At 45.6% G+C, this 23,004-nt stretch overlaps 1 protein-coding gene and 1 long non-coding RNA gene across 3 annotated transcripts in view; one reads left to right on the top strand and one right to left on the bottom strand.

The window, feature by feature from the left end:
- Positions 1 to 23,004, bottom strand: part of LOC112663426 (uncharacterized) — a 172,082-nt gene that overhangs the window by 52,928 nt on the left and 96,150 nt on the right. The window lies entirely within an intron of this gene.
- LOC125752910 (uncharacterized) lies at positions 17,992 to 21,360 on the top strand. Its single transcript, XR_007403502.1, has 3 exons — positions 17,992 to 18,322; positions 18,871 to 19,024; positions 20,656 to 21,360. It is a non-coding gene; the product is annotated as an uncharacterized LOC125752910 (long non-coding RNA).

The raw sequence follows: 23,004 nt of genomic DNA, 5'->3' as shown, positions 1-23,004 counted from the left end.
CTCTGCCACAACACCACAAGCTGGCTCACGTGAGACTTTCCATCCTCATCCTCATCTTTGACAACCCCTATCCCATCCCTACTCTTGCATTGTGCCCCACCGACACCTACACACCTGTTTGTGGGGGAACCCCTGCTTTAAGTCCATTGCTCACACTCCTTGTTCTTCAAAATCCAGTTCACCACCACCCTCTCTGGGATGAAGACTGTTGAACTACACGCTGCCCACTCCAGGCTGAGTAAGTCACTCATTTTTGCCTCCCCCCGGGAGACTGTTGAGTCTAGAGCATGGTGTGAATTCATCTTTGGGTCTCCAGCACCAATATGGCTTCTGTCTTAGGTAGGGACACTCCATTGTTCCTCTGTCACCACAAGCTCATCTGGATGGAAACCAAGCTCCGCATCTTCACCTCCTCTGTCCTCACCTCTGACAGCTGATCATAACTGGCTTATGTCATTCTCACCAGCACAGTCACGTATTCCTTGCCATCTCTCCTTTGCATGTCCACTTCCACTGCCCTCAGGAGGACTGCATCATCCCACACCTGACCTATGGAAGTGACCTCCTTGGAGCTGACAAGGTGATTATGTCACTCTCCTGCTCAAGATCCTTCAGCGGCTCCCCACTGCCTACAGAATAAGGCCCAAACTCCTTCACTTGCCATTTAAGATCCTCTAATGATTTAGTCCCACCTTAGTTTTGTCATCTCATTTCTGAGCACCTGTATTATGAGGACGTCGCCCCCCTTCCCAACAGAATGATCACTGTTCCTTTCAATCCAGATAAAATATCCCCTTCTTTCCGGGTAAAATCAATCCCTCCATTCAAAGCATTTCTGCAACACACAGTTTATATGTTAACAGAGCACTCCTTTCATTCTGCCTATTATTACATTTGATTGCTTTCATGGCAGACTGGCCTGCTAGCCTGCAAGCTCTCAGGGGCAAGAATCCTGCCTCATCCACCTCTAATCCTCCATGTCGCCTTGAGCACAACAGATGCTCAGTGTATTTCCATTAACCGCAAATGAAGCAAATGAATCGAAGTTATGAGTTGGGTTTAAATAGGTTCACGTGGGTTTGAAAAGCACCACAGTCAAGATCATGTTAAGCAGCAGCTCAGGATGAGAAAATGGCTCTTAAAGAGCTCACAGTATATTTGAGACAACACAGGTGACCATCCAGACATGAAAAGCCACAGAGTAATGTAAGGAAAAACAATGTTCTTCAAACATGCGTGCAGAATGAAGCAGAGGTTGCATACAATTTCTGAAGCCCACAGAGATGTTCTCATGCCACGGCTCTGAATCACACCTCTAGGCTGTAAAATTCTATCAGCTTGTTTGGAGAAACAAAGATTCTCTGAAAACTCTTAATATTGTTGCACATGACTGTTAGATGTGTAATCATGATGGGTCCACAGAGGGAACTTGCCCGGGGGAGGGGAACTCTCCTGGAGCCTAATGGTTAAGAGCCAGACCGCCTGAGTTCAAATCCCAGCTTCATCACTTACTCCTTGGTGACACTGCACGATGCCTTAATCTCTCTGCCTCACTTTTTTCCTCCTACAAGTGGAGAGCCGAATAAACACCTACCTCATTGGATCTTTGGAAGAACTGACTGAGTTAGTATATATAAGGTGCTTAGGACATAGTAAACACTATATCAACACCGACTCTTATTTTTAACTAGACCAACTTTCCCGACAGGGATGGAGACCAATCAGCTAACAAGCATTTGTGTAATATCTAGTATGGAGGTACACTATTCTTTCTTTCTCGTTGATTTTAGAAACTACTTTTTAATGGGAAGTTTGTTTTTTTAAGAGGTTGCCATTTATCAAGCGTTGACTCTTCTCATACAGTATATCAATTACTCATTTGGGAACACGGTATAGCAGCTAAGAGCTTGGACTCTGTAGCCAGGGTGCCTGGATTACCTGCGGGTATCTCCACTATGTGACTTAATCTTTCTGGTTCTCAGTTTCCTTGTTTACAAAAATGGGATAGTAACAGGATCTACCTCTGACCATCCTTGTGAGGATTAATGAGTTGGGACAGGTAACGGCCCTTTGGGATGTTGTTAGTGCTTAATACGTGGTAGCTAATCTTATCTAATAAAGATACTGAGGTACTAAGGACCTGCTATGTGCCAGGCACCGTGCTAGTTGCTGGGGATCCAACAGCAAAAAAGGACAAAGTTCCCACCCTCTAGAGATGTATGTGCTATTATTATCAACCTCAGTCTTGAAATTGGGACTTAAGGCATATTTAAATCTGCCTGAAGTAACTTGCTAGTAAGTAAACAGGCAGTGGCTTAAACCCAGCCAGGGCTTACCCAGAGTATGATCTCCCTTCAACATGGAGCCTTTGGAGTCAGCACTCAGTCTTTCATAACCCTAGGAACCCTGCCCACTGTCTACAGAGTTAGAATTTCAGACAGTTGACCATGGTACCATCTTCACACCCCTTACTGCGGGAAGCAGCCCAAGGCAGAGCCCCTAATTGGACCACAGGTGGGTTCCTGACCCCAAAACAGTCCAACTATAGGCTTCCCCTGATCCACGATGAGGCCAGCACAAAAACTTTGCTCAGTAGGGATAATGGTAACTAGAGAACTAGTGAAGCCAATCAGGCTCAGTCTCCCTCCAGGAGGTGAACAGAAAACTTTAGAGAGAAGAAAGTCAATGGGATAGAGGACTCAGAATTAGAAAACACTGAAAAAGATGCAGAGAGTGCATGGGGCAGCATCTCTGTTGCTGACAGAGGGCAGAAGCAAAGATCTCAAGCTCCAGGTACTGCGGACAAGACCTTGGACAGAACAACAGTGAATCCATGGGATCTTCACCCACCTATAGACCCCACACCCTGGCAAGAAGCCCCTGTTTTCTGAGAGAGTGCCTAAGACTCTGTGTAGCCATTCAAGGCTCTCCAACCCCAACTTCCTGTCCTGCTTCCTCTTCTACTTTTGCTTTACGCATAACACTCCTGGGGCCCAAACAGACCATGGGTGTCCCTGCTCATACTCTTCTTTTCCCTATGCCTGTATCCTTCAGGCCCAGCCACACTCACTGTCTTCCTGATGCCACCCTCAGCAGGTGTGGCTCACCACCTGTGACCCTTCTGATCTCCAGTTTCCTCCTCTGCCCACAAATCCAAGTCCTGTCTCCCCAACGTGACTCCAATCATTCTGTGGGCCTAGTGCTTTCTAGTATGTCACCAGTAAACATTTGATGGTTGGCTAGACTTCTGATAATGCACAGAACCATAGGGCTAGAGAAGGAGTTCTCAACCTTCAGCTCTAGGGAGTGATTTGCCCTCCCCTCCCCCATCCAGGGGACATTTGGCATTGTCTGGAGACCTTTTTGGTTGTCACAACTGTGGGGATGTGCTAATGGCATATAGAGGGTAGAGGCCAGGGATATGATCAATGCCCTACAATACACAAGACCACAACCTCTCCACAAAAAGAATTATCATGCCTAAAATGTCAGTAGAACTGACATTAAGAGACTCTGGACTGGGTCCATAAGAAAATTAAAGAGAAACAAGATTTGGGGAATACACTTACAACAATGACATATTGTTAGAAACAATGTTTGGCTAGATGATATTCCTCTGAGAAGTGTTTATGATTTTAGATAAATTACAGTAAAACCCTGTGGTCTCAAGCCCCAGGATAATGCTAATTTGGATATAAGGCAATCAACAATTGGCAGCAAATTCACCCCAGCAATTCCATTCATCTCTCAATAAACAATAGTGTGACCCTACATCTTATGTGGTGGGGTTTTCGGACCCCACTGATAGCATTACGGCGGGGTCAGATTGCAGCTCCACGGTGTTGGCAGAGATCATGAGCAAGCTAATGCCATCCTGGCTGGTGTGACAATCTTTTATCCAATCTGTGGGCTTCACAGGGTTTGGTCCTACTTACCTTCTTTCTAACTTGAATGGCATTTCTCCCTTTGTGTTAGTCATACACACGGCTTTGGAGAACAGCAGAGCCAGACTCCACCCTCAGTTTTGCCAGTGACCTGAGCCTGCACAGTCCTGAAGGGCAGAACCGTGCCCATGTCATCGGCCACCGCACACTCATTGCCTGCAGGGTGAGGGTGCTTGGGAAACACTCCATTCTCCAGAAATCACTAGAATAATGCCCATTCTCTACTCTCATTTCATTCAAACTCAGTTTCTTCACCTATAAGATGGAGAAATTAGCACCAAGGACAGCAGCTGTTGCAAGAATTAAATAAAATGAGACCATGTGTATCAGGCTCTTGGAACAGAGGTGGACACATGGTTCAATTAATGACTCTCATCCCTCCCACCTTAAAACTAGTAAAAACACCTGCTAGCTCTTCCAGAATCTTGAAAGGTCCCACGATTACCTCCCCAAACCCTCTGTTCTTCAAAGAAGCACTAGCATGCCAGAGGAAGCTCTAAAGCGCTGAGAGTGGAATAGGTTTATTTCTCAGAAACTAATTAAAAATCAAAAGTTCGGCCACAGTTTCCAAGCCAAACTGATTCTCACATGTGGGCTTCACATTTTAAAGTTTAATTTGATTATGCACCCCTCAGACTAGCAACAGGAATGGATGAGGGCCAGGGTTCTGTCGTTTTATATTTTTCTCAGCATTACCCACCTAACCGCAGGTGCCTACTAAACAGTAAATGAACAAAAGAAAGAACCACAACTTCAAGTCCTAGCGACCAGATCTCCTAAGGGTGAAGACTAGTTATACAAACATGAAAGCTTATCTACTTGTACTCTGGTTCACAACTGGACAGAAAGCCATCAGGATGAAGGCGTTTCATTGTAGCATCAACTTCAGGTAAAACCTCACAGCCCCCATGGCTGCTGCGAGAATTTCCACCAGGCAGTATCTGTGAGTGCACACAGACCGGGAAGTCTGCATGGCTGGGCAAAGCAGTCAAAGGGGCTGGTTCCCAACGAAGCTGGGTTCAATCCCTGGCTGCACCACTTCCTTACTGCAACATCAAGTCTGCATTTCCTCATCTGTAGAAGAGCACTAATACCCCCGCTGCTCTGGGCTGAACCGTGTCCCCCACCCCACCCCAATTCATATGTTGACATCCTAACCCCCAGGACCTCAGATTGTAACTTTACTTGGAGAAAGGTTATCTACTCTAGTGCAAATGAGGTCATCAGTGGGCTCTACTCCAGTATGACTGGTATCCTTCCATAAAGGAGAAATTTGGAGACAGGCCCACAGGGAGAATGTAGTGTGAAGATGAAGCCACCAATAGAGGTGATGCTATTACAAGCCAAGGAGCACCAGAGATGACAAGCAAACCTCCAGACACTGGGGGAGAGGCAGGAACAGATTCCCCCTCACAGCTTTCAGAAGGAGCCAACCCTGCCAACACCTTGATCTCAGACCCTTAGCCTCCAGAACTGTGACACAATACACTTCTGTCATTTAAGCCACTATGGCAGCAAACTAACAGAGAGCCTTGGTGTGCAAAGTTGGCAACTGTTGTTATTACTGATTAGAGTATCACTAGTTGAACGTAACACAGGGAGCAGACACAGGTATATGCTGAACACAGGAGATGTCATATTGTCTGAATATAAAGCAACTCCCTAAATGCCAATCTCCCATTTTTCTATGAGAAAACCGGGGGGAACCTTTTCGGGATATAGATGAAATAGCCCAGTGTCTACTTACAACATTCACACACACACACACACACACACACACACACACACACACACACATATAATCACATGTATAAGAAAACCATACACTGATTTTAGAAATGCTTTTTCTAGTTTCATATTTTGTGAAATAATTTTATTCTAACATCAGTCTTCATCATCTTTATTTATTTTTATTTATTTTTACTTTTTTAAAGACTTTATTTATTCATGAGAGACATAGATTGAAAGAGCGAGAGAGAGAGAGAGAGAGAGGCAGAGACACAGGCAGAGGGAGAAGCAGGCTCCATGCAGGAACCCTGATGTGGGACTCGATCCCGGGACTGACTCTTGGTTTCGGCTGAGGTGGTGATCTCCTGGTCGTGGCATCAGGCCCCCTCGCAGGCTCTGGGTTGAGCATGGAGTCTGTCTATGTTTCTCTCTCTCTCTCTCTCTCTCTCCCCCTCTGCCCCTCCCTCCCAGAAATAAATAAATCTAAAAAGAAAATAAAGTGTATCTTCCAAAACTATTAATTTTTTTGTGTATATACTTCCAGAATTTTTACTATGTGTACACATGCATGCTCATACACATGCATATACACACATACATAAACACATTTTAAACAGATAAGGAATCATGCCATAGCATGCTGTTTTGTAACCTGTTCTTATCATTCCATAAATTACATAATCTCCCTATGTAAAGAATATAAATTTATATTATAATTTGTAATGACAGCATAGTATTCGAACACAAAAATTTATTTAGTCATTCCCCTATTGATGGATATTTCAATTATTTCACATTTTTTAGTAAACACAATGAAAAGCTTTGAAATTACAGCTTAGAAAAATGATCATTTCCTTAAGATAAATTCTGAAAAGTAGTATGCTAGTCCAAAAAGGTATACTTAATGTCACTTTTAACCTCAGCTAAACTACAGTTATAACTACTCCCAATAACAATGATGTCACACCTTCCACCTTCTGGTAGAGAAGTACTGCACCACCACTCAGCCACAGCCACAGTGCAAGGCAAGTGTGGCAAAGGGGAGTGTAGGAGCAGACAAATGTCCCTAACTGCGTGCAACAGGGGAAGATTTTGCTGCAGACGCAGGTTAGAGAGGGTCAGAGAATTTCTTTGTACCCAGGAGGAAAGGAGGAAGTTGTGAAGGGGAAGGTGTGTTAAGAGGATAAAAAGCAGTCCACATGTCATGAGCACGGAAAGGAACACCTGGAGACAGCAGAGGCATTTTAGGGATGAGGAACCATGCCACCCCACCCACCCACCCACCCAGGCCGGCGATCAAAGCTCTGGGAATCTTTGTTCCCTTTGTCACATCCTTTAGGAAGCTAGAATCCTGAAAAGGAAAAGCTGAGGAGGATGAACAGAAGCTAGAGCAAGGTTTGTAGCTCCTGGCCTCACTGAGTCTTCATTCTTTCTCATGAGCCAGGTGTGAACACTACCTTCTCTACAGAAGACAAGGCCAGGAGAGCCTCAAAGTGAATGGAGGTTTTTATTTTTAATATATAATTTAAAATGTGCATTCTTTTTTTCCAGGAAAATTCTCCTTCAGAAGAGACTTCTGATTGCAGAAAATATTTCAATGGCACAAATGTCCAATAGCAGGGTGTGTGGTCAATATATGAAGGTATCTCCTACCCACACACGCAGTATAGTTACTACAGTTAGCGTTGAAGGAAAAATACTTACTAGCATGAACGATGTTGTGATGCTGTTCAGTAAGAGAAATTAAATCGTGAAGTAGTGTTATGGTATTATTCAATTCTTACAAAAGAAAAAAATTTAATGTATGAAGAAAAACACCGAAGTGTTCATGGAGGTTACTGATGATTGATGAGTGTGGAATTACTGGTGATTCAGGCTTATCTACATTTTCTAAAGTTTCTATAGGAAAAATTTGTTACTTTTGAAATAAAAAAAAAAAAAACACCAAGAAATCAATTTTAAGTGTTCCTCCCACCCAGGGTCAAGACCTAGAATAAGCATACACCTGGCTACAAGCCCTGAGTCTTATTTCTGTGACCTGGCTTGTTCCAGGGCACAGAATTCAAGGCTGGGTAACAGAAAGTAGAGTTCCATTCCATCACCACTATTTCATTCAGTGGGGAAAAAAATATCTTCGTGTGGAGTTCATACCTAGGGTGTATAGGCTAATTCTTCAGTTGTAAGAGCTGCCACTTGTTATGCATTGTCTCCATGCAGGGCTCTGTGCTGAGCATCCTCAAATGATCTCATTTAACCCACCAACAACTGTGAGAGTTAGATACCTTTACTTCCATTTTACAGACAAGGAAATAGAGACCCAGAGATGCAAGTCACCAGCCCAACCCCTAAAAGACCGGTAACTGTAAGAACTGAGTTTCAAACTCTGGTCTGTCTGACACAAAACTCTTGAGTCTTCATAGGCAATTCTTCCTTCTAAAGATCCAGTTTGTTAATATTTATAGAAAATGCATATGCATTGAAAGAGGTCTTCCAAACATCCTGGGTCTGGCATGAAAACCTCCCTCCAGGAAGTTACCAAATATAAGGTAATAGAGGGCAACTGACAATCAAGCAAATTATATCAAACAACAAAGGTAATGAACATAGCACTCAAACTCCTCACTTAATTAATTTACTACCTTTTCTACTAACTGCACTCATATCTGTGGGGTGGAAATACTATCCAGTGGTATGAAACTCCGTATCACTCTCCACCTCTGCATTCCATGACATCTCATGGGTAGCTTGAAACAAGCTACAGTGGTAGGATTACACCATGAAAATCAGCAAAAACTAGAAATCAGGCTTGATTTATTGTTTTGTTGTCTAGACTTAAGGAAGTTATAAAGAAAATGTTACTATAGATCACACTTAAACTTTGCCATCTTTGTAGCCATTTTATTGTGAAAAGCACAAAAAAATAAAAATAAACTGAGAAAATATTCCTCCAGTATTTGAAAGCTAGTATGTACCTCAAGAAAGAAGTAGCTCATGTCATTGACCAGAAGGAGCGAGTCAGGTTCTGGTCTACGTCTTTGTTGTCTCATTCATGTTGGAACTGTGCTCCTTCACCAGTGATGTGAATAACTTCTTTGCTGAACCAGATTGCAACACCCATTTATTTATGGTCTGATTTTGTCACAGTGGTTAGACTGCAACCACAAGTTGGCCACAGATATGAGGTCTGCAAAAATCAACGAGAGCACTCCTGTGATAATGAGACTTACAATAAAGTATGTTGCCTGTGTCAATATTATTTGTAAGTTGGGAGCTATTCCTCTTTTATGTCAGTGAAGTTTATAATAAACTGTTTTCCTGGACAGTCACTTGTGAAACCTGTAAAGCACACCACTGGGTAGAACTGTGGACAACTTACCCAACTCCTTTAGTGGTAAATTCTCGTAATTGTACAGACAAGATCCTTAGTCCCAATTACCCCCAGGGAGGTGAGATTTCAGACCTTCCCCTTCCTGCAGACACAAGCCCCAGTCTTAAAGTCATGTGAACTCTGGGCCCTCTTTACGACAGCTAACCACAGGTCACTCAATAGAGAGACATTCTCCTCTGGACCATGAGCTAGAAAAAAAATAAGCCTGGTAAAACAGTAAGCTTTCCTGAGCCCCTGGAGAGAAGGTCACCACATTTTCTTCTTAGTTACTTGTGAATATCTCATCAGCACATGTACTACGTGACATTGTTTGTTACTGATTTACATGCCAATCCTCTCTGCTGGACCTTGAGCTACATGGAAACCAGGGTGTCTCTGGTCCAGGCCTTGCTGAGCAAGTGTTCGATATTCTTGAGTTCGTGTATGAATGCCTGAACAGACAGAGAAGAGAGGAAAGGATCTCCTTACAAACCTGGCATTGGCAGAAGTCACATGGCTCATTGTGTTATTTAGGTATTTCCTTTAGGATTCAAGAGCAATGTTTCCATTCTGATGCTATATCCAAATGGGTTCAATAGCAAGTCAATTGAAAAAGTCATCCACATTTTTCAAAATATGCTATATATACTTGTTACTCCTCCTATACAAGGCACATGACCATCACATTAATTAACAACATCCATGGAGTTCATACAAATAAATAAGCTGCCTTTGCAGATATGGCTCTTAAATCCGCAAATGTGTGGACTAAAGACACTGTACAAGTATGATGTAGACTCACCACCTCAAGTTCCATATTTGGAGAGAAGAGGGAAGAACAACCCATGAGTGGTTGTGTGCCTGTGTGTAGCAGGAGCAGGTTCCACATGTACAATTTTATCCAGAGGTGATTACATCTACTTTGTTTCAGAAAATCCGGGAACCCATGCCCAGGACACTTTGTGGACAGGAGACTGAGATGCAAAGGGGGTGACAGCTACTCTCCAGAACACAACTGACCCTGAGAGAAATCACAGACAACACTTATACTTGACTTTGCTGCAAAACCATCCAGAGCTTAGGTACTTTTCTACATTGTCCTGGAATTTTTTAAGAGGGTGGTGGAGGTGAGGGTGGTGGGAGATGCCAAGCAATACACGTGAGATAGTTAAGTCATTGTTTAATTCAATCACTAAAACAACAGGCATCAAAATAGCACTAGAACTTTCTTTCGGGGTCCATATAGATTTGGGTACTGGCCCACCTTCCTGATTTCCACGCTTTCCACAGTTTTTAACTTCTCCTTTCAAGGACTGCAAACCAAATAGACAATTTTATCCTTGGAAATTCTCTCTCACTAGGAACTGGGAATTTTCTGACCTCGCAAGCTAATTCAGAACACGTTACCCCGGCAAGGGTTGCCTTGCAAATCACCCAGCATCGAGGGGTTAATCTCACACATTTACCATCCTCCCTCAAACAGGAGCCAGGAACAGACTTCTATGACAACCTTCCTAAGATGGTGCTACTTCTTCAGAGCACAACAGTTAAAAAAAAAAAAAAAAAAAAAAGAGCCGTGCAAATGGAGATGAATGGTACGCAGGCCACCGAGGTAATTAAAAATGTATTTTCCATCTCCTAGTAATTGAATTGTGTACAAGCTGCAAGTTAATGAGGTCATCTACCCTCGAGCACTGACAGGAAAGCAGGAATAATTATCTTTCAATTTTTTCTTATGTAGCAATTAATTTTAACCATTCGCTTACACCCCACTTCCACTCCCCTCAATCCCAGTCAGTCAAAGTCATGGCTAAACCGAATTGACAAGCAATTGATACGGTGGCGGCACGGAGCTGCCGAGGCGGGCAAGGTAATCAAGGGGCTGCAGCTGTTGAGGGCCAAGCGCTTCCAGGTGAACGTCGCCGGAGATTTCGCTTTCTGCCACTCGGAGGACACGGGACACACGGTGGAGGCTGACAGCACATCTGGTGCCAGGTGGGCCGGGAAGAGGCACCGCTGACTTGGGAAGGTAACAGAAGGATGGACAAGGATTGATGGATGGACAAGACTTTGAAACAAAATGTCACTTATGAAAAGGGTCAACCAAAATCGGGGGAGAGATGCTCAGCCACTCGTTAACCGTGTCCTGAGCTTCTTGGAGGGTCCTGGTCCCCATCAGGAGGGGATGGTGGCGGGGGGGGGTTGCTAATGACTCATGCTTCTAGAAGCCACAAGCACAAAATAGTTTCTTTCCTCATTTAGCTCACCCATCATCATCCTGAGCCCACAGTTCTGGTTCGGGGAGGTGCTGGCGAGAGATTTATCGCAGTTTTGCTGCTATTCGATGGACTCAACCCAGATTGCCTCATGTGGCCTCATGTCAGGAGGGGCGGTGGCTGCAGTCTGTCCCTCTGTGACACCAGCGCGACCGATGCTTAGATCAAGTCCTAGTCATTCCACTCCCACCCCCCCCTTCGCTTCTCTAATTGATTAAATTAGGGGAAATTCTCATTTTTGACAGGTTTCCACCAACACGACTAAATATTTACAAGTGAGAGAGAAAGAGATCAGGCCTTTGTTCACTTAGCCTATTACGTCTTATGAAGACTAGAAAGCTCTTAATACTAAGCATGGTGGCCAGATGGCTCAGTTGGTATCTCTTGTCCTGATGCTGCTGTTCACAGCATCTACTTTCATCTTTGCAGGTGTCCCATTACGGATGACAACTTATACGGCCACCTGGTCACCCTGCCCTAGGGTGAATGCTGGGATACGGCGAGGGTAGAAGCTTCCTCAAAGGGAGAAGCCCTCCTCACTCCCCGAGAACAGGTTGCCATGTCTTATTCTTCTCTTCTTCTGAATGTCTCCGTGATGTCCTGCATGAACACAGCAGCCTTGCGCTAAATGCGCATCAGTGCCCTTGTGGAATCCGGCCGGAGATCACAAGTCACTACGGGGAAGTGATGCCACCAGGAACGTGGTTTTTCTATTTGTCTCTGTGCTGAAAACACAGATCTGAGATAAAGCTAGTTTCTCTATTCCCAAACCAAGTTGGGCTTTTTGAAGAATGTCGAACCAGGCAGAAATACGTGGCTGGAAATCTTTCCATGTTCCTAGAGATTTGCCAAAAGAGAATTTCCTTTTGAAAGTATGACCTGATAGTTTAGAATTAAAGAGAAAGATCATCCCAAAGCAAAGCCAAATTCCTCAGAAGGTACCCACTTGGATACCAAACAGAGTGTCTTCTAGTCGAGGAAGCACAGGAGGCGGCATCCTTTTCCTGTGTTCCTGGGGTTTCGTTTTATCTGCATTCACATAATGTCTACTCCATTGCCCCAAGGGGACCACAGAAGGGAGGGCACCTTAAAGCTAGCCTTACTTTTATCAATGCAGGGGTGACCCTCTTGCTCAGCAGTGATCAGTCTTCAGTTCTATTTTGACCTTCAACTGATCAGATGAGGCCCAGCTACATTATGGAAGGCAATCTGCTTTACTCAAAGGCCTCTGATTTCAAGGAAATCTCATCCAAAATACCCTCCAGAAACATCCAGGATAATGTTTGACCAAATATCTGGGCACCGTGGCCCAGTCATGCTGACAGATACAATGAACCATGATAGGCACACAGGAGTGACAAAGCTGGTGTCATTCCAGAGCATCTCCTTGGCTAAGACCAGGAAGAGGCAGGATTTCTGTGCAGCTTCCAGCCTTCACATCATTTTTCTGTTTTCCCTTTTCTGTTTCCTACTCATGAACGGAGTAGAGAAAGCATTTAGGATGCTTATTGGGAAAGACATATGCTAAAAGGTAATGGAAGAATGTTTTAAAGACAGGATGTAGTGGAGCATGTGTCTACACTGCAGGAGTGATCAGCTGGAGATGTAGAGAGGTATGATTCAGGAGGGACTTCTAGACTAGAAGCTGCTGGTAGAATCATAGAACCCCAGAGCTAACGGGGACTTCTGAGCTCCCCACACCCTCTGCCCACCAGAAAGGCAGGGTTAAATAACACAGGCAAGGCTATTTAGCTAGTTGATGGCCCACGCAAGACCAGACCCCAGGTCTTCTCAATGACTTGCTGTTTACTGAGCCCTTACTATGTGTTAGGCATTTATTTTACAGAGAAAACGGAGGTTCAGAGTTGTCCCAACTTAGACACCTCCTAGGGGCTGGAGCTGGGATTCAAACCTGAGAACGTCCGACCCACAGACCTGAATACTTACTTCCCACACTGGACATCGTCCCGGGCCAGCGGTCCCCTCGCCCTGCAGGGATGAATCACCAAGACTCTGAACTCCTCACCTGTAGCTGCTCACACCCTTCTCGGGGAGAAATAGAGCATCCGAACTCTTGGAAGACAAGGGATGATTCTGTCTCCATCTGTGACACACGGCCTCTCAAAACAAGAGACAAGCCTGAGATCAGATGCTTGAGGGAGTCTGCCGAGAACACCACACACATGTCCACACACGTGGAGGTGCTCAGGAACAGACGGCACCACTCCACGTGGTTGTTGAGCAGGAGAAGGGGCCACCAGCGGGAAGCCCCATCATCACCTGCTAATGACTAGCTGTTCCGTCCCCATGCCGAGCCCTGGAACCACCATGCGCTCAGACACAAAGCAGCCCGGCTTCGTTCTTAGCAGCCAAATTGCCATCCAAAGAAAAGACTGCCCAGGACAACAGATTTCTCTGGGGAGAACACAAAAGGGTGAGCAGGTGGTTTCCCATCAAAAAGCGTCACCCCATAACTTTCTCTCCAGAGTCCAGGCTGCCTGGTCAGGCCTGGAGAAGAAGACACAAACTGGCTCCAAACAGAGACGTTTTTTTGAAATGCAAATGTACCTTTTGAGTTGCTTTGGGCATTTTATTTTCATAGATAGAAGAAACTTCTTGCAAAAAGGTAAAATGGTGATGATGGTAACGGCTACTGATTACACTTGATAATAACAGTAGCGGGGATTTTATTGAGGCCTTAGTACGTGCCAGGAACTTCACCTGCCCTCTTCAACCTGATCTTCACAACACCTCTGTGAAGGATATTCTCTTCCTATCACCATTTCACAGAGGAGGAAGGGCAGGCTCCAATTAATTCACTCTCCAAAGACACCTGGTGTGTACATATAGTCACTGAGGTTTAAATCCAAGTCCACCTGATTCCAAAGCCTGTGCTCAGTGTGTGTGTGTATGTGTGTGTGTGTGTGTGCATGTGTGTGTGTACACGCAGATGACCTCACATAAAATGTAAAGCACCCTGGGCATTAACAGTCCAAGAAGCAGGAAGGACACAGAAGGAAGTCAAGCTCTCTCCTCACTTTCTCCGTTACCAGGTCCACACGTTAGGAATATAAGGCAAATGCCCAAAGCGCCCCTGTACTCAAGGGGCAAAGGTGGAGGCACCTCCTGCCCTATTGCATTTCCCGACTTTTTTAGTTTTCTAGACATTAGTAAGACATGGGTTCCTGGTGCCCTCCCCAACTGCCCTCATGACATCCACCTGCTGCCTCCTTACGCATCCCTTCTGATACCTTCAATCACACCCAGAATGAAACCCAGTGTCCTTCCCAGGGCCGACAAAGCCCTGCATGATCTGGCTCTGGTGCTTCCCTCAACTCTGCTGAGCTCCCTATCAGCTCCAGACCTTTACATGGACTGCTGTGTGAGAGAGAAAGAAACCTTTTTCTTGTTTCAGGCATGGCACTTGGGAGAGTCCTGTTAGAGCAACCCAGCCACTAGCTTACTCATCCTCTTGGTCTCTGACCTGATATTTAACTTGCCCCACTCTCCTCCAATCTCAGACCTGCCCTATCCACCTGATCCCACATTCTCAGCAGACAACTCGATCTATTTCAGACAGAAAAGGAGGCCAGCATATGGGAACTCTCCCTCTCTCTCAGCTTCCATTATGTAACCTTTTTATGTGACATCTGCACCCAGCCTGCTCCTCCCTTCCCTGCTGGGACTCCATGGGAATGTCCCACCTCCTGTCCTGGCCAGGATTTCCTTCAGGGCTTTGGGTCCCATGTCCCCACTTGCCCTTCAGGGAATATCGGTCATTATTATTGGTCATCCCTTCTCTTTTATAATTCAACCCCTTCCTCCCAACTGTGTCCACAGCAGTATTTAAACATGCTCATGTCTTTTTCATCATAATTATAAAAAAAATACATGTATTGATCACACCACCACCCCTTACCCTCAAACCATCGCTTAGTTACTTCCCAGCAACATTGTTTAAAAGAGTTGCTAGGGCGCCTAGGTGGCTCAGTCGGTTAAGTGTCCAGCTTCAGCTCAGGTCATGATCCCAGGATCCTGGGATCAAGTCCCACATCAGGCTCCCTGCTCAGCGGGGAGTCTGCTTCTCCCTTTCCCTCTACCTCTTTCCCCTGCTTGTGTGTTCTCTCTCATTCTCTCTCAAATAAATAAATAAACTCTTTTTAAAAAAAAGAGTTGTCTATGCTTTCTGTTCCTACCTCTTCAGTTGGCCCCAGCCTACCCCCCTAATAAGAGCTGTACCCCAACACTGCACAAAGAGTCCCAGTTAACTTCTCCAGTGACCTCATATCAAGAGGTTATTTCTTCCTTGCAACTGTCCTCCATGACACCATCCCCTCCTGATTTTGTTCCCACTTCTCTTACAGTCCCTATCGTATTTAATTTTGAGCAAATCTATGACGTAGAACTATTCCTATCTCCATTCTAGAGAGAAAGAAATAGAAACCTGAGATGCTAAATAAGTTGCCCAAAGTGATACAGCAAACTGACAGATCTAGGATTGGAACCCAGACTGCTTACACCAGAGTCAGTGTTCTGAACCTCCATGTGATGTTATCTTCTAGACTCAAAAGGCATACGAGTATGAAAATAGTTGATGGTTTCTTTCCCTACAAAGCAAAGGCTGGCATGTAAGGAAGCAGCAAACTCTTTAGCAAGGGCATCTTGCCTATTCTAAGACTGAGTTTTCCAGGATAAACATGGTCAAAGTGCAAAGGAACATGTGGTCGCATTGGAAGTTGTCATTACAGTGCAAGGACTCCCATCTTTGGAAACCCAAGTAGCGGAGTGGAAAGAGACTTGAATTCCGGTTTAGGTTCTGCAGTTAATTACCTATGTAACCCTGGACTATACTTAACCTCTCCAGGCCTCAATCACCTCCAGCGGAATGATGTAATACCCGCCTTCGCACCTCATAGAGTCTTGTGAAGCTCAAGTAATATCATATAACAAAATATCTTTGACAAATGGAACATACCACTCATATGCAAATAGAAGCAATGGGAGAGATAAACTTGGGGAATCCCCAGTAATGCTTGAGTAATGAATTCCTATCCCCACCTTGTGTGTCCTGGAGAAAGGAGAGCATAGCATGCCAAGTTCTGATCCACAGAACAAACACTGGCTTAGCTCCGGTGGTGTCACCAGCCACTCATTCTCTGACCAGTGTTTCTCTTCCCCAAGCCCAGGTACTTCTGTGATGTCCTACTCCCATTAAAGACTGAGCCATGCCCTCAAGGAGTCAGCTAGAGTCACTGGAAAGGGGCCCCTCTCCTAAAAGCATGGAATTAGGGAACCTTGAAAGCCAGTGAGAAGAGGAGAGGAGTAAGGTTGTGACCAGGAAAGGGGATGTCTGGGGCCATTCAAGTCGCACCAGCAGGTGGCTGGCACTGTGCACAGAGCCTAGGAGTGAGAGCGCAGACAACAACAGCCTACAGTAGCCAGCGCTGTCTGTGGATGTGCCAAGTATTCTTCTAAGTGCTTTATCCAAGAATCCCCTAAGGTCAGCATCCTTATTACCCCATTTTCAGGTGAGGAAGCTGAGGGACAGGGAGGCTAAGCCCTTTGCCCTGTCCTCCATGATTCCAACCTATGCGATCTGATCTAGAACTTGCACTGACAACCACCATTACCCGGCATGGCAAGAAGAGAGACCTCCCATTTCCTGGGCTTTCTCGCCCTTCTCAGACTCCTTCTTCATAATTACAAAGCTTACAAGGTGTATCCGAAAAGAGGCAAAACCTCCACCACTTTTCAGCCAGGACACTTCCCTTGCCAGTAACGATAGCAAAAGAAAAAGAGCTACAGAAGCAGAAAATAACTGCAGTGTACTCTTTTTTTGTCCTCTTCCCATTTTCCTTGGCCACACGAGGCGTTCTTCCCAAAGGGATGCCTCAAACCATTCTATTCATGCACCCCTTACCCTTGACTTTACATCTCTCTGTGATTTATTTTTTATATAAATTTATTTTTTATTGGGGTTCAATTTGCCAACATATAGAATAACACCCAGTGCTCATCCCATCAAGTGTCCCCCTCAGTGCTCGTCACCCAGTCACCTCCACCCCCCGCCCACCTCCCCTTCCACCCCCGCCCCCCAGTTCGTTTCCCAGAGTTACGAGTCTCTCATGTTCTGTCTCCCTTTCTGATATTTCCCAGTCATTTTTTTTCGGAGAAGGACAAACATTATATGGTCTCATTCATTTGGGGAATATAAAAAAGTGAAAGGGAATAAAGGGGAAAGGAGGAAAAATGAGTGGGAAATATCAGAAAGGGAGACAGAACATGAGAGACTCTCTGTGATTTAGAAACACGGTCACCTGGTCACCGGCAGAGGGGGAGGTGGCGCGATCAAGGATCCACACCCCCTGCAGGGCCAGCCGCTGGGAGCCCTCCTAGCAGCCTCATGCTCAGCGGAAGGCTTTCACATGGAGCCATCGAGGGGACCTTCCTTTAAAAATAAACTGTAGGGGCCAATGGTGGAGTGACAATCCATTTCTAATGTGGAATGAAAATCTGCTTCTAATACGGAATGCAAATCTATTTCTAATGCAAAGTGAGGGAAAAGCAAGTATGTTTTCTCAGTTATTTTAACCTGACACACAACCTGAGATGAAAGTCTTCCCTAAACTGGCCTTATTGAAGAAGCTCATGTATAAATGTTTTAATTCCAGGAGCACGTGAGCAAGTACAATCATTCGCACCCTCCCGGATGAACAGGGAGTGCTCCTCACTGCTGCTGTTTCGGACTGGCAAGTCACCTGCTTTCTGATAACTAACACTGCTTTGTTATATTTGATCCACACAGTCATCAAGTTTACCAAGGGTGTGTTTCTTTTTATTTTTTAAAAAAGATTTTATTTATTCATGAGAGACACAGAGAGAGAAGCAAAGATACAGGCAGAGGGAGAAGCAGGCTCCATGCAGGGAGCCCGATGTGGGACTGGATCCCGGGACCCCAGGATCAGGACCTGAGCCGAAGGCAGACACTGAACCACTGGGCCACCCAGGTACCCACTAAGGACATGTTTAATTCCAGAGTTTTGGGGGGAATTTTATGGTTGGGCAGGGAGGGAGGAGTCCCTGCAGCATGAACTCTGACCAAATCTACAATCTTCAAAAACAAGAGGACTGTTTCTATGAGCCAAGCTAAAGGATCAGTTCTCTTAAGTCTTCTAGAATAACCGGAAGCCAGCCTGTGCCTTAAATCAGAGTAGGTCTCCCCTCAGGGCACCTCTGCAAACCAGCCAGGGAATGGGTGCCTCTTATCTCTTGCCTCGGGAGCTGAGCACTAAAGAGACAGAAATCTCCCCTGCGGTAAGAGGGCTCAGTTGAGTTCCCTTGCAAAATAGGGCCAGAGAGGACACAGAAAATACTGGCTGCTTCATGGCACCTGTGGCACCTGATGATGGAATCATCAGTGTCTTTACTCCCTCGCAACCAGACACCACCATCATCATCATTACTGTTGTTACTGCTCTTGTGGTCCCAACAGATTTCTCTGGCTCCCTCTGTAGTTTATAGAGAACTTCAAATACAGTACTCTCCTTATGCGCAGCATCACTCTCCATGGTTTCACTTACCTGTGGTCAACCGCAGGCCCCGAAGCAGACGTGGGGTCAGAAGGGCTACATCATAATGCCGATGCCACACACCTCACTTCATCTCATCACGCAGGCATTTTATCATCACACATCATCACAGGAAGAAGGGTGAGTACAAGGGAAGGCTACCAAAGCGAGAAGATACTTTGAGAGAGAGAGAGAGAGAGACCCCATTCACATAACTTCTATGATGGATTATTGTTATAATCATTCCATTTTATTATTAGTTATTGGATTTGGGGTTTTTATTTTATTTATGTATTTGACAGAGAGAGAGAGAGAGAGAGCATAAGCAGGTGGAGTGGCAGGGAGAGGGAAAAGCAGGCCCTGCACCGAGCGGAGAGCGTGACAAGGGGCTCAATCCCAGGACCCCAGGACCATAATCTAAGCCAAAGACAGATGCTTAACTGACTGAGCCACCAGGCGCTCTAGTTGTTGTCGTTAATCTCTGAGTGTGCCTAATTTAGAAATTATACTTTATCCTAGGTCTGTATATACAGGAAAAAAACACAGTATATTTAAGTTTCAGTACTATCCGAGGTTTCACGCATCCAACAGGGTCTTGGAATGCACCCCCTGTGGAGAAGAGGGTGCTAAGGTATATTAGCAGAGCTGGCCCAGGGCTTTGGATACTCAGTGCCCCTTCCTCTTGCACCTGTGTAGTCAGGTCACACTTGGGTCCTCTCAGCAAGTAATGCTGTGAGGTCCTCCTCACACTCTCATGCTCATCTTGCCCAGACGCCAGAGTTCAACGGTTGGTTCTACTTTGAAATATCTACTCATCTTTGCCTGACCCCTCCTTCCCTGCACTTCAACTTTATTATCATAAAATGCAAGCAATAGATACATAATCTCATAGGGTAGTTGTGAAGATTTAAGTATATTATACAGAGATACAGACAAAGACATAGATACACATTATAATCAGGATTTTGCATTGCGACCCACAGAAATGAAATCTGGCTACTTTAGGATGAAAAGGGATTTATCAAAAGAATTCTGGAGAGCCCACAGATCTCTCGAAGGGCTGAAAAACAGGTTTAAAGCCAATGTTGCCAGGAATATCACCCAAAATCATATCACAGAGGGAGTCCCTTGAAGAAACCTCTGCCACAGCCACTGTCCCCAGACACATGCTGGATGTTAACACCAGAGCGCTGTCATGATTGCCACCTCAAGCAGGATGTGGCTGCCATCGATACACCCCTCTCTCAGTTCCCGTCTCAACACATCAGCAGCTCCCAGTTCACAGCCTGGGGCAGATGCGTTGCCAAAGCCTGGGTCATTCGCCAGAGTCCTAGCTGCAAAGGAGTCTGGGAAAACAAGTATCTGGCATTTTCAGCCTCCGTAATGTGTGTGTTGTGTGGAGGAGATCCCTGCAGCCCTATGAAGTGTGTTTAGTGGCTAATAGCCAAAAAGAAGGACTAATACTAAGGGAAACTCAATCCAGTACCTGATGTATTAGCACCCTGTACCTTATGTCATTGTACCTTGTGTGTGTTGACAAGTCAGCCAGAACACCGCATTATAAAGATATTCACGACTTCCCCCCACACCCCCCCCAAAACTTCCAACCTGTAAAACCCCCCTATTTCTACACATCGGTCTCTTTATTCTTCTCCCCAAGAAGTCAGTGGCTGCCTGATAAACAAATCCCTGCTAAATGTCTGATAACCTATAATGGGGCACTTAGTGGGATTCCACCCCACCCCCCAACCTCAATCTTTCTATTTTCACAGGAGATTCCAAGAGCCTCAAAGCTTCAAACCCAGCAGAATTTCAGGCAGCTGTAAAGTCTATGTAGTCCCCTACGTAGTCTACGTAGGGGAGTTTGAGGTCCTTAAAGGAAGTCTTTGGACTGAGGCAACCACCCTCTAATAAACACCCTTAGGAAAACAGTATCACCAACTCCCTAACACCCCCTTACCTTTAGGGGGAACTCACATGCTTCCCCAGGTTTTATGTCACTCAATCTTCCCCCAAACCTCATGCGATCTTCAAGATAAGTGTGAGGGCCTTCATTTGGCACATGAGACCCCCAGAAAGGCTGAATGAACCTCCTAAGGCACTAAATCTGGTGACCAGGGGCACCGAGACAGGACACAGGTTTCCTGACTCCTCATCAAACGCTTTCACTTTCTACAGTCCCTGGCGTCCTTCTCCAGGTCTCCACAACAATCGCAGTGGTGTCAGTGAAAGAGAGAACATGGGGATCCAAGAGACAGGCACTGGGAGGCAGGAGGGGCTGTCAGGGGGGAAGAAACAACCCCAAGATGATCCCCTTCCTAGAGCGATTCCATTTGCTTTGATTTAATTCTGAGTGTTTTCAAATGGGTTCTGATTCCACAACATTTACATTCACCAGGAGGACTGAATATAATTACTCCCTTTGTGTCTCAAAAATTGCAAAACTTACGGGATGTACAACAACCACAGAAGGAATCCAGGAGCCAGCCGAGGTGGGGGTGGGGGGTAGGGGGCGGGAAGCCCAATCTGCAAAACCAGTGTGAGCCTTTTTAGCGGCAGCGATGGGGAAAGTGTGCTGTCTCGGAGCTCCGTGATTAAAGCAACTGCAAATTAGTTTCTGCAAAGGTCTTTCCCCTTAAATTGAAAAGCACCGTGTAATGGAATTTCATAGATGCTGCTTTGGAAATGACTTCATACCTCACTCTGTTCAGAGCTGAGAGGTGGCTGCATGGCGTGAATCATAAGAGGCTGAGGCTCTCTTGGGGCTGCCCAACCTTCCTCCCACTTTCACATCTACACAGTCTCGGGCTGCTCACCTCATCCCTTAACCCCGGCAGGGAATTAGTGAGCTCGGAGTGCCGGAGTCACTGCTACACGATTAGCAGTCTTCTCCTGCCCCAAACCAGGCTATCTAGCCACAAACCATGCTTTCCACCAGAGTCAGGCTCCTGGGGTTGCCAGTTGCATAAGCACTGCCCCGGGGGAAATGCATCTTAAATAAAAAGGCTTTGGAAGACTATGGGGTTTCCAGGCTCTTTAAGATTTCCAGTAGAAACAACTAAGTCAAGGTGACAAAGATTTAACGAATGCTACGACGTTGTTGTTGTTGTTGTTGTTGTTGTTGTTGTTGTTTTTTCACTGTGCTTTCTTCAGGGCAACCCTCAAAAATATAAAAATGAGATTTCCAAATTGTCAGCCGTTTTGCAGGGGAATCAAACAGGTTGCATTCCCATATCAAGCCTGATTGACTAATATTCCCAGACAGCCCAAATCCTCAATGCACTCATGCAAGAAAAATGTATTCACACCTACTATGTGCCAAGCCCTGGGATACAACAACGAGCACAGCTATTAGTCACGACTTTCATGGTGCTTGCAAGCAAATGATGGAGACAGGCTGCTTTCAAATCATTATTCCAACAAATGAAAAACTGCGACTCTGACAATGCTATGTGGTGGGTGGTACCGAGAGAGCCTGGGAGAGGGGAACCAGACCTAGTCAGCATGCCTGGAAGGTGTCCCCGGGGAAGTGGCCTGTCAGCTGAGAACTAAAAAGAAAAGTTAACCAATAGAAGAGAGACAGGAAAACCCTTGAGGCAGAGAGCCCAGCAGGTGCACAGCCCTACCTGGGCAGCAGTGTGCTGAGGCCTGGGGAAAAGGCTAGGATACATTCAGCCTAGAGAGCACGGAGGAGCATGGCACCAGAGGAGCCTGAGAAGGGACCAGACCCTGCAGGGTTTTGCAGGACATGTAAAGAAGTTTTGTCTTTATTTGAAATGCAAATGGATGCCATGGAGAAGTTGTAAGTGGCAGTGTGGGTGGAGAGACAATATCACACCTGTAGAAAGTGGCTCTCTGGCTGCAGCATGGAGAAGGCCACATTAGGAGGTGGGGGTAGGGCTACGAACTGTCTGGCAAAAACCCATCAGGGTGTTCAGAGCCTTACCTGCCACGGCTGAGACCTGACTCACCCACAATCACAAGGGAAATGGCGCAGCCAAGTCAGGATTTCAGGGTACCAGTCTCCTACCCCGAAACACTCTCCACCGCAGCATTACCTTGTAGCACAATTTTTAAGGTGTGATGTCACCTAGGAGTAAGTTGGTAAATCAGAGTGTATC

The sequence above is a fragment of the Canis lupus genome, chromosome 18 (genome assembly GCF_003254725.2).
Source record: "Canis lupus dingo isolate Sandy chromosome 18, ASM325472v2, whole genome shotgun sequence".
NCBI classification, from domain to species: domain Eukaryota; kingdom Metazoa; phylum Chordata; class Mammalia; order Carnivora; family Canidae; genus Canis; species Canis lupus.
Note: the sequence above shows the minus strand (reverse complement) of the source record. Positions and strands in the feature narration are given on the sequence as shown.